A 13,120-nucleotide genomic window follows, 5' to 3' on the forward strand; every position below is an offset into this window, starting at 1 on the left:
TTTTAGGTAGTCCAATTAGTTTTATATTTTGTTTTCTTGATTTGTTCTCCAGATCTGTTGTTTTTATTATAAGACTTTCACATTCTGTTCTCTTTTTTCATTCTTTACTGGCTCCCCTTGCCCAAATTAAATTTTCAGAGTTATTTTCATTTTTAAGACGCTGTATCTCCTTGGTTAACTATTTTTTTCATAATATTCTTGTTTTTCTTGGTTGCCTTATTTATTTATTTATTTTCATTTTTCCTCAATATCTCTCATTTGATCTTTAAATTCTTTTTAGAGTTCTATAAATTCTGTCTGGGCAGAGAGTAATTTAATATTACTTTTGGGAGTACAAGAAGCTTTTTTTTTTTTTACTTCAGTGTGGAAGGACTATGAGGAGGAACATTCAGAAATGTTGAGAAATGACTCCATCACATGGCAAAGAGAATGAGGAAGGGCATCATCAGGCACAAAAGCTCCATGGCCTCAGACAGGTCAAAGCCCAGGATGGCATAAGAAAACACTTGCTGCTTCAGAGAAGGATTCCTGACCTAACCAATGATGAGACTTCTAAACACAGTCCTGATCCCAGCTCCAGAGGCGGTCACTTTCACAGTGGCAGTCTCAACCCTAATCTGGCTGCTGTGTCAATGTCCCTTGAAATGCTGCTGGTTTGGAATCTACATCAGGGCACAAGTAAGATCAAGGGACCTGATGTTGCCAAAATGCTGAGTTTCTCATCTGTCTGAACCTCTGGACACCTTATCACTACTGCAGATAACAGTCTACTCAGCAACTGAGAGCTGCTCCTTTACAAGGGAAGGGGTATTGATGAACTTGTTACAGGCATACATTCTCAGAGGGTGAGGGGCAAAGACTAAGAGCAGCCAATAGAGCAGAGGAGACAGAGAAGGGTGCTGGTTATTATTTTTTTAATGAGTAGTATTATTTATAGTAGTATTTAATGAGTAGTAGTAAACACTTCTAATCATGGGGTGAGGGAAAGGTGCCTCTGACTTCTTTTCAGCTCTCCCTTCTGACCAGAAACCCCAAACCAAGAGCTCTACCCTCCACCAGTGTCCCTGCCCCACTTCTTCTACACTTATGGGTGTTTTGGTTACTCCTGACCAAACACAAAATCTCTTCAGCATAGCTGGGTCTGGTGATCCTAATAAGTTGGGGTTCCCTCAGTCTTCCTTGGACTCAGGTCCTTGACTCTGTCCTGGAGGTAAAAGTTTTGTAGTTCCTGCTGAGGCTCCAGCCAACCCCAGCTTTCTCCAATGGTCCACAGGCAGTGTTTCTGTGGAGCTAGCTTTTAATACTGGTTAATCCTACCGCCGGGGTCTTTCTTCTGATCTTCTCAGGTTATATCTGGAGGACCCCTGTTCTGCCCCAAGTTTTCATGATTTTTCACTAGTCTATGTTAGCCCTGAGGCACAAATTTGTCCTGTTTATGTGATAAATGAGGAGATCTTGAAATTTACTGACCTACTCCACCATATTTCCAGAATCTTCCAGAGGACAAATTTTTTTCACAGAGAACAAGCTTGAAAAGAATTTGCAGGCAATAAGTCTTTAAGGAAGCAAATCAATAACATATTGAAGATATTCAAAAGAGTGTGCCCTAATCTTTGAGATAAAATTTTAAAAGGACTATCACATTACTAAAGAAGAAAATTTTTCACTTCATCCTGGAATATTTGTTAGAGAACCAGTTAGAGAACCAGAATGACTGCATACATGAAATAACTAGAATTTATACATAGGTTTCTTCTATCCCCCTTCTCCCTCATTATTATTATTTTTTCTCTTCCTCATCCTGAACTTCTAAGCTAAATACAAAGTGCTAATCATTTCACCCTTGCTTTCTAACATGACCAAACCTAAGTGACTTAGCCAATGAACCATGCTGTCCTGAGCCAAGGAACAAATAAGCAATATACAAGCCTCCTTAATTATATTGATTGAGCTGATCCTGAAACAGCTGATGTTCATTTTTTAATCTTCATATTGAATAAAGTAGAGCATACTTTTCTATGTAGCTTATGTGTGGACACAAAAATCTGTCTGAAGTACACATGAATGTATGTGTTTAAGTACACACACACATATATATATATACATACATATCTATCTATCTGTCTGTATGTATGTATGTCTATCTGTCTAATTATCTATCTTGTCTCCTCCACTCAACTTTCCCCAATGGAGAATATCATTTCTGACAAAAAGTGTTTAAAGAATGAACATTCTAATCTCCTAGGGGAAAGAGTACCGGATTAAAATTATACCTACTCAATATCCTACTCCCAAATATTATTAATTTAAGGAAAATAATTTTAAGATTCAATCAATCTGAACTCCTTATCATTAATCTCATTCATTTAAAAGGAATGAAATATCCCAAACCATATATCAAAGGCTTTACTCTCTACCAAATGGAGAATCCATAATTGAATACACATATCATTTATCCAAAACAGTAGGAAATAGAAATCAGCAAAAGTATACAAATGAGTATTTACATCAGAAAATGCCATTACAAGTATGATATTTAAGTTCAACTAAGAGATAAAGTTCCAGTTAGATCTCATGCAAGGGTAAATTCTCCATATTCTCTAATCTAGTAACCTGAAGATATTAAGATGATTGAGGTGCTAGATCACCTATATGTAGATTTCTTTTTACATTCTCTCACTTCAGAGATTTTAAAAGAATCTGGAGTCCCAGGTCTTTTTTGCTCAAGACTGGAAAAAAAAAGAATAAGGTCTTTCTTCTCTCTTGATCTCTTGCGAACTCTCTCTCTCCCATGGACGTAAACTATTAAATAATGAATCTCCAACAATGAGGAAAATCCTACACAAATAGGCTTTGAGCCACAGATTACACTAGAACCTTAAAATCTTAGGGTTGAAAGGGAGATCAATGATTCATTGCTTTAATCCATATATAAAGCAATAATCTTTATAACATGAGTAACCAGGGGTCATTCATTCATTAACCTGCCTAAATGATGAGAATACCAGCAATAAAAGAAAATTCTCTATTTAAATGTCAGACCATTCCATTCTTGGATATTTGTAATCTTAAATCATGCTCCCCATAAATTTCTCCCCATAACTTCACTAGAGCTTTGGTTTTAGTTTCTAGAGCCACACAACAAAGATCTAAATGCAATTTCTAACTCTACTATTTATTATTTTTGTGATATTGGGCAAGTGACTTTATGGACTTCAGTTTGCTCACTTGTAAAATGAAGGGATTGGATTAATTTTCTAATGTTCCCAAGTCTTCTCTGCTCTAGATTAAACATCCTTAGTTTCCTTAAGCAATCCATAATATATATTCTGACCCTTCAAACTATTAATGCTGTGCTTCTAGGATTTTTACCTCTGTATCACTGGAATGGTTGCTTGGTATTCCTTCTTTGATACTGACTATCAGGACTGAATTGAGAAAATAGTGTATTAAGTAAAGACTACTATTTAAAGAGTCTGGGTAAACTGGTATATAGGATGAATATCGAATTAATGTAAGCAAAAATAATTGTAGGACAAAGTACTGACTTAAAAGAGGAAGAACAATACACAAGAAATAAATGAAGGAAATTGGAAAACTAAACAATTACAACATTAAATAGTATTGGATTAAACAATCCAATTGTTGTTGGTCCTTTGTTTGCAAAGAGGACTATGACATCAGGGAAGTGATGCCATGGCATGCAAATAAATTAGATTTAAGTGAGGGAAGGCTGTGCAAAATCACATAGCTCATTTTCCCCGTCAGAGCAATCTGGATTCAGTGGCCATTATATAAATAAGAATGATTAGAGATGGGCTTGGATGAAGTAGGAAAACTTAACTTTTTAAGGCTAAGATGTTTAACACGTCTCAGTTTGATTGAAGCCATCCTCATTTATAGATTAAAGCTAGGTACAAATTGAGGCAAAAATAGTTTATTTTACCTAATCCAATAAACAGATAAATGAATGAATAAATAAATAAAACTAGAAGGGGAAGATCCTCCAAATTCCTGGCCAAAACAGAAATGGCCAAAAATTGAAGGAGAATGTAAGGATGAGAAAATAAAATCCAATCATTCACTAACTGCCTGGCTCCATGCCTAGTACTCTATGCCTCTAGTCTCCTGGACATAAAATTTAAAAATGCTGTTCCATAAATATGCATGGTGTCTCTGGCAAGAGTAGAATTAAATTTAGAGTACAGAGCTTGTGATATACACATGTAAGTACATTTTTGGCAATTCCCCAACACTTCAGATGCTTTTTAGTATTTTCTTTCTTTGTAGAGTCCTAATCTTTTGCTTGAATGCAAAATCTCTCCTACGTAGATTGTTAGCTTGCTCAAGATCATCTTTTCTTCATAGTCTGACTCTCTTCTTTTTTATTGGGATGCTGTTTCTTCCTTTGTCTCTTTGGTTTTTTGCCTGCTTGAACTAAGCCTCTGATTTTTGCTACATGTTATGTCTTCTGCTGGTAGAATAGACATTCTTCAAAGTTATATGACCAATGTGGGAGAGAAGTATAAAGATTTTTTTCCCACTTGATTGCAATGGTTTTCATATGCAACTTCTGGTTCATAACTCTCAAAATATTGAACACAAACTGAATAATTCACCCAAGGTTATTTAAAGCCCTAGAGATATGATTCATTTATTTTCTCAGCCAATCATATAATTCCATTTTTTTTTATTCTGAGAGATGTTGTACCTTATAAAGAGATCAGATTACTTTAACACTTTATTATCACCTTATGATTACATTTTAGGCTTCCTGTAACTATATCCAATGTGGTGGGGAGGAAAATACTTACAACAGAAATAAAAGAAGATAAATAGTTAGGAGAATACTCAAAAGCTTATGTATGGTCAAATAAATATAATAAAAATGGCAATAACTGATTAATAGATTTAATGCTATGCCAATAAAATCATTAAAGAGAAGTGAGACCTATAAATTAAACATAATAATGCTGTTGGCTTGGAGAGGAGATAAAAGCATATATTCACCTTTCACCTGAGAAATGAAAATCTAAGAATATAGGATGTTGTCTGATACTGTTCATGTATAGATTGGTTTTTCTTACTGATATTTTTTCTTTGTTACATGAGGAAATAATGTGGGGAATGATTATAATGGGAAAATATTGTAATGTAAATATAAAAGGGATCAACAAAACTTTTTTTAAAATGTGGCTTGGTTTTTCTGCTATAAGATAAGGCAAAGGAGCTAGAAGACTTCCTTATTACTATCTGGTTTATCAATGAGAAGGGAAAATCTTTTTGAAAAAAATGGAAGGAATACCTTAGGAAGAAAATTTTTTTGAGGAAACAAAAAAAAATTCAAACTAAAATCTTAATTTCTTCTGTTCTCTTCCATGTCATCTACAAACAGGTTCAGCTGTCTTCCATCCAGGGATGTGTAGTAGCCAACTTAAACAGATATAGAACTGATTATAAAACTTTCAATAGAAGCATTTGTACCTCAGAAAAAGGCAAAGTCTACAAATTAGGTACTGATTTATTGTTCTGTTGATTGTCTAGATTTAAGAAAGTAATACAAATATAACAAAAATGATAACAATATCACTTGATGCTTCTGTTACATTCCATATATCTTTTCTAATTCAATGCAATTCTGAAACTCAAAGAAAGAATAGTATAGACTTGAAGCCTTTATTTTTTCCTTACCCCAGTAATCTCAATATCCTTTCTAATCCCTAGTTCACCACTTAGGTAAAATGCTCTTTAAAATGTCAGTAATAATCTTTTAATTGCTACCATTAATTGCCTTTGTTTCATCTCTCTTTCTAGGACTTTGTGAAGAATTTGAAACTGTTAACTACTCTTTTCTCTTGGTTACTTGACCCCAGATTATTTACTTTTAATATAGGTGTGGAGGTGTGGGCTCTTGTTGAAAAAGTAGAGAAGAAAAAAATTGGGACTATCACTCTGGGAAATAACATAGTAAACAATTAAGGGAAAATTAAAATATCTATGATCCTATGAGCGATTGTGTCACTAAGTGGGGATGGGTGATCAGAAAAAGAGGTTTTTGGAACTGATAAGTTTTAGTAGTCCTGAAATCATAGTGTCATATAAATATTACTCCAGAGAAGGCAAGGAAGAGCAAAGGATATACCCCATTTCCTTCTGACCTTAATAGCAAAGGATAATGGAAGGAGTGGCCACCAAAGCAGAGTGTTGCACAAGGTGTGATTTCCTCATAAGAAAGACATATTTCCACTTAATAAGGAAGCAGAAGGAAAGGGGATCAACTAATTTAAGGTTATAAGGGAGCCCATATTGGGATTTAGGAGAGCAGAAGTTTCAAGTAATAGATATATTGGGTTGGAATGGGCTTGGATAAAAATAAACATGATTGAAAAAGGCCAGCTAATGTCACTTGCTTTTTGCATTTAAGGCCTAGAAATTGTTCAATTACATCAGGATAGAATTAGAGAGTCAGAACAAAAGGAATACTGACTTCTTACTCAGGTATCATTTGCTTTTTTATTCAGAGAGGTTCTCATGAAATGACTTTCCTAGGTGACTGCTGTCCATGAACTTTGAAAGATCATTAAGGACAGAAAATGTGTAACAGAACTGGAAAAGGTAGAGTCAGTCAGAAGTCAGAGAATCCTAAGAGAGGAGGGTATCTCAGGAAATTTTATAAACTTTCTAGGACCTCTAGGAAATGATGTGCCCTTGTACCAAGGCAACCTAGGTTAACTTGGATGATGAGAAGCACTGCTTCTCAGAGGGAGGCACTGGCTGGATATAAGTGGCCCACCAAGACTCTTTAGGAACACTCCCTCTTAGCAGGCTGTAATTGTTCTTGTTGGGTATATATATATTATCATCTATAAATAAGTAGCTTCCAGTCCTGTTCACAGACAATAAATTGCTTTAATCTTAACTAAACCTTACTTCTTTTTTGAATTTTTAATGAAGAACTATTTTAAAAACACTTCTATTTTTCTCTGGCTCAAATCCATGCAGGCAAAATTTTCCTTTTAACTGCTCTTCTCCCTCATTGCCCCCACTTCTGATTTAATTGCAATCGATTGGATCCTGGCCTTTCCTGGATAATATTTTTCGTCTCTCTACCCATCACCAGCTTTTTGCTATTCAAGATCAGCTCTTAATCTTTATATGTCTGTCCTTCTGTCTATGTCCAGCTCTCTCTTTTTCATTTAATTGTATAAAAACATGAAAAAACAGAGCAGGACAACTTGATTAACATAAAAAAAACCAGTTTATCACTCATTTTCCCCTATCATGTTTTAAAATCAGACTGGAGGATGTTGGATATTGTTTGCCACCATAGTAGAAAACTCCTATTTAAGAATATAAGCAGTGTTTTTAGTGTTGTAAAGTTTGCTTCTCCTGTGCATTATTTTATTGGTTCTAAGAACAATACTTTTAGGTTAAATAGTATAGGTATTGTTATCCTCATTTTACAAAAGAGGGAACAAATGCTTTAAAAGGAATTTACATGTGTTAATAGTTAGTAAATGCCTAAGGCAATTCACAAACTCAGGTCTTCCTAATTCTAGTCTCAGCCCTCTATCAAGTCTATAGCAGTATACAATGGAAAACTATGATATCAGATGAGTTGCAATTGCAGGTCACTCAAAACACAGTAAGCTAGATCTTGAATAGTATTAGGAGTCTGTGTTGTTCTTCCAACATGTCTGACTTATCATGACTTCATATTTGAGGTTTTCATGGCAAAGTTACTAGAATGGTTTTCTATTTACTTCTCCAGATCATTTTACAGATGAGGAAATTAAGGCAAACTGGACTAAATCACTTGCCAAGGGTCACACAGATGGTAAGTTTCTGAAGCTGGATTTGAACTTAGGTGCTCCCGACTTCAGACCTGTGTTCTACCTACTGTCCCCAGAGAATATAGTTATATCTAGGTAGTATCTCCCTCTGTTTGTATTATGTTATAAATAAAAATTAGAATCATTTTCTAGGCCAGTTAGAAGTCTTTAACATCATCAAGGGTATTATAAAGGCTCACAAAAAGAAGATCCATGTGTAGTCAGAGAAGGATATTGGGCAGACACATTCTTATTTTGACATCCTTAAGATATTAAAGTACTAAAAGATTTTTCAATAAAAATATTAAAAATGTGATAAACCATTTAAAAAAGAACTAGTAGAATATTCCAGTACATAGGTTAGATGCTCTATGGAATATTACAGGGAAAAAGTCAACAGAAAATATTATTTTTTCTTTCATTGGTGTCAAAATGAAATAGAAATGGGATCACTAAATTGTATAAAAGAATCTTCATATATTGACCATATATTGGGCAAGTTACATGTTGACTGAGAAAATCACATATTAATATTGTCTATATTCAATGACAATTTTATTTATTTTGTGAATTATTACCCAACTATTACTTTTTAATCTGTTTGTACTGTACTTGGAAGTGTTGGCTGCCATTGTTGGATATTTTATCCTTCTTTTCTATGCCTTTGAAGGGAATTTACTCAGTGTATATTGAAATAAAAATGTTTGAGTTGAAAGAAATCTTAAAAGTCATGGAGTCCAATTCTCTTATTTTTTTCAGATAAAGAAATTGAGTCACAGAAAGGTGGCCTGCCCAAAGTCAAAAAGGAAAAAAGTGCAATTCGGAGTCTCCTAATTTGCATTGTTTCATTGAACTGCCATATGCCTAACTGTGCAAAGACTTCCTATCAGATAGGATCATAAATTTAACTTGAAAGATATCTTGGAGGTTACTGAATACAGCTATCTTAACATATAAAATGAAAGAGCATCTCAGAAAGATTAAGTGACTTGTCCAGGGTCACAAGGCTTATAAATATCTAAAACAAGTTTAAATTCAGTTCTTCCTGATTTCAAATTTCTGGATTCTACCCATTGTAACACTTAGCTGACTTCAGTAGCTTTAGAAATTCTTTCTATTATTTATTCTAGGATTCAAAAGCAGATCATTAGTCTCCTAGGCACTTAACTATTTCCCTAATTGATCCATGGAAACCATTCCTCTTGTCCATAGATTTTTTTTTTATTCCATGCTAAACAAAGGCTGCCATATCTGACTCCATCTTTGACAGATAATATAACCTTCCACAGTCTTCCCATATCTTAATATTTGAACCTAAGTCCTCTGATTTCATATTCAATCACCTTTCTTTTGCAATCACACAACTTAAATTTATTGGAATCACACTGGCACACCATGAGTTGCCCCCTTCCTCTTCAGGAATGCTTTATTCATTCTTAATCCCCACATTTTAACTCCTACCCTAGAACACCTCCATGCTAGTGGCAAATTCTGAACAAAATTTATTCATAAGGTTTATAATTCTCAGTACACTCTCAGTCAGGAGGAAGTTTGCTTCTGTGGAAGGACATGCTATGATCCATAATGCAGGTATTATTATCTCAAAATTATAGAAATAGTACCTTGCCCTATATATTTTAAAAATACTTTTTCATCACAAAGACATCTAAAAGTAGTATATCAATGATATTGTCATTATTTATTATTAATATTATTAAGCATCTACTAAACACACAAAGAGATTACATTTAGTTGGATGTTAAATTGTGTGATTCATGTTAGATATGCAATGGAAGGTCTGGGAAGGCAGAGATCATTGTGAGCCATAGTGGAGGAGCTAACACGTTATTCATTAAATTTGTATAGATTTAAAAGAGAGTAGAAGACATTTAATCTGTCCAGAAGTGGAGAGAGTAGTGAGCAAAAAAGAATATAGAGAATAAAATAGAAAGCATGATTTTGATGGGAGGGATAGTTTAAGTTTAAAAAGAAAGTGCAGTTTAATTCCAAATATAGTAAAATCCCCAGCGCTATTGTTATAACAAAGTTCTATTGTATTTGTTTAAAACAAAGCTGATCCAGTAGGGAGTCTGCATTCTAGGACCTCAGTGCTGATTGGGAACCAAAAAAATTCCACTCACCAAAATCTGTTGTTTCTGTTTTGCATCCCAAATCAGTGGAGATTTTATTAAAGAAACATAAAGGTATTTAACTCTCCTCTTCATGCCTGTTTGATTGAGTGGCAGAATGAGTGACCTTATTATTCATTGTGAGTCTCAGAAGGACAAGAAATGGCAGGCCAATTAAGAATGTCTCCTTCAGCTGATCCCTGCTTATCAAAATACACCCTCCTCTCTCCTCATCCCTCCTCATCCTCAATTTATTTATCTGGGAATTTGGGGAATAGCTTCTGCGGAATGCTTCTAGACCACTAATAAATTCTCCTGGTCCTAATTTGGGGCATGACCTGCATTTGAAAATCATTGATCCAGAAAAAATTCCATGAAGGGCTAGGGGTGACTAGAAAGAAGCGAAAGAATATGAAGAGTTCTTTCCAGCAGACCTATTAAGGAATGGATATAATGTAAGTCTAGGAGAAGTAATGCTGGGATGTAGCTAGACAATAGAATGCTGTGTAGTGAATTAATCAACAATCAATCATCAAACATTTATTAAGGGCTTTTTATAAGTCAGGCATTGTGTGAGACTGTGAAAAGAAAGACAAAAATGAAACAGACTCTGCTCTCAAGGTGCTTCTCATTGCTGTTGTTTGTCCTTTATTCTCAGAAAAGATCAATGACATCACAAGATTCAAAGTGCTTACTTAACTTCCAGAGAAGTAGATGTGTGTGTGTGTGTGTGTGTGTGTGTGTGTGTGTATCAGCATTTAGTCTATATGGGAGAAGGAAAGATAAAAGGATATCTTAGTGAATGGTTTCATGTTTTAAAAATGAAGAATTTGGCAAGGTCAATCATCAGATGTAGGAGACTTGAAGGGAGAAGAGTTAAAATAGATAGAAATGTGGTCAGCCAGGCAATAAGCATTTATTAAACTCCTACTATATGTTAGACACTGAGTTTAGCATTAGGAATACAAAGAAAGGCAAGATAATCCCTCCTCTCAAGGAGTTTGCAATACTATGTGAGAGTTGTTTCCAATATCATGGCAAGTAATCTAAATAGAGAATAAACAGGAAAGAATCCATAGAGGCAGGGCACTAGATTAAAGAGAGATTGAGAAAGGCTCTCTGTGAAGGTGGAATTTTACTTGAAAATTAAAGGAAGCTAGGAAAACCAGGAGGTAGAGATAAGGAGGGGAAAAATTCCACATTTAGAGTATAATCATTGAAAATGCATGGACTCAGGAAATGGAGAACAAGAATTGCCTTGCTGTTCCAAGTCCCAATTGAGATTAAGTAACCAAATTTGTTGTGAATCTAGTTGGAATGATTTTCATAATTTTCTCTAGTTCTATTCAGCCACACATGAATAATGGTATTTTTAAAAAGGCAGATGGTAGAAGTAATACATGGTGTGAATTTGGCAGTGCATGTGGTAATAGGACAAAGGGACATGAGATTTGAGAACTGGTTCATCAAGAGGTGAACATTCATGATACATAACATAATTAATGATATGACTATTTCTTTATATAGCTAAGATAGAGGAAATGATAATATGAGTTGAATGGAATGAGGAACTAGGAATTTAGGGTATTTGAGGGAACAATAGTATATTATGAAGAACTCTAGGATAAGGGCAAGATTTAGGACTTTTTTTCTGATCCAGGCTGTAAAATCATTGTGAGAGGAAGTATCACCAGCCTTTGGGGGATGATAGATAATAGCCACGAGAATTTGGATTGTAGATAAGTTAGGATGGCATGAATCTTAAAGAAGTAGAATTAACAATGATTTTGGTAAAGGGAGAGTCTGGAAGTGAGAGACAATAAGATCAATGAGTCAATGGATATGAAAGAAAGGGTAGCCTGTAGTGGAAAAGATAGCCAGGGATGTGGTATCCTCAGGAAAGAACCAGTTCTCAGTAATTGTCAGAAAATAGAAGATGAAAAAGAGTAAGAGATTTCAGATGAAGGGAAGTTTGTTAATTATGGCATAAGCTTTTCAGAAGACACAATGGAAGAGGTGCTCTATGGAAAGCTATGTGACCAGAGAAAGAAATGTTAATGAACATTAACAAGTGAAACATTTGTGGAACAGAGTATGATTACAGATAGGGCTACCTTTGGATTATAGATATAAATAATGTGTTAGATTTGGAGGTAGGAAGAACTGAATTTGAATCCTGCCTCATATACTTCTTAGCAGTTTGATGCTAGGCAGGTTATTTAACCTTTCGGACTCAGTTTCATCATAAAATGTAATCAATAATAGTACTTACCTCATATAGTGGTTGTGAGAATAAAACAAGATAATATATGTAAAGGACTTTTGAGCCTTGAATCATTCTATAAATGTTAGAACTATCACTCTGCAATGGAATATCGTGGGAAGAGGGAAAGGTGAGTAGGTGGGCTGAACTGAATGTTAATGAAGTAGAAAATGGCTGGTGGTAGGAGAGAAAAAGAAGCAATAAATATATATTAAATGCCTACTTTGGGCCAGTCACTGTGCTAAATTCCTTACATATGTCTTCTCATTTATTGCTCACAACAGCCTTATGAAAGAGATTCTATTATTTCCCCCATTTTACATTGGGGAAACTGAGGAAATGACTAAGGGATTTGTCCAGGGTTATACATCTACTATGTATCTGAGGCAGAAGTTGAACTTATCATCCTGACTCTAGTGCTAGCACTCTAGTCACACAGTTTTTGAATTCTGATAAGCATTAAGGAATTTACAAAGTATCAGCAGATGGAAAACGGTCCACAAAGAAAAGCAGGTGTTTAGAAGTTTCAAGAGAGCTCATGATGGGTAGTGTGTAATTTTATGACCCCAGAAAGCCATTCTCACAGCAGGCATGAGTATATTGAATGGACAACTTGGAGAGACTTAGAGCCCAACATTATGAAGTAGTTTGTTTAAGTATTATCTCCATTTTGGACATGAGCAAAGTGTATGGTGCTGTGCTATGACAACTAGAATATGCTTTAATAAATACTTTTCGTCTTGACTTTTTGTCTTGAAATGGTGTGACATTATGATTAGCAGTATCTCTGTGATTTAATTTTAAGCCCTGTTTTAAAGTTCTGCCTTTATTAATCTTACTTTACACTATCAATCTTAGGAAATTTCTGGATAAATTCATCAATCAATCAATCAACC

At 34.7% G+C, this 13,120-nt stretch overlaps 1 pseudogene; it reads right to left on the reverse strand.

Annotated features, from left to right (window-relative positions):
- Positions 1 to 413: 413 nt before the first annotated feature.
- LOC111719511 lies at positions 414 to 836 on the reverse strand (annotated as a pseudogene).
- Between the last annotated feature and the right edge of the window lie 12,284 nt (positions 837 to 13,120).

Source organism: Sarcophilus harrisii, chromosome 1, assembly GCF_902635505.1.
Source record: "Sarcophilus harrisii chromosome 1, mSarHar1.11, whole genome shotgun sequence".
Classification (NCBI taxonomy): Eukaryota; Metazoa; Chordata; class Mammalia; order Dasyuromorphia; family Dasyuridae; genus Sarcophilus; species Sarcophilus harrisii.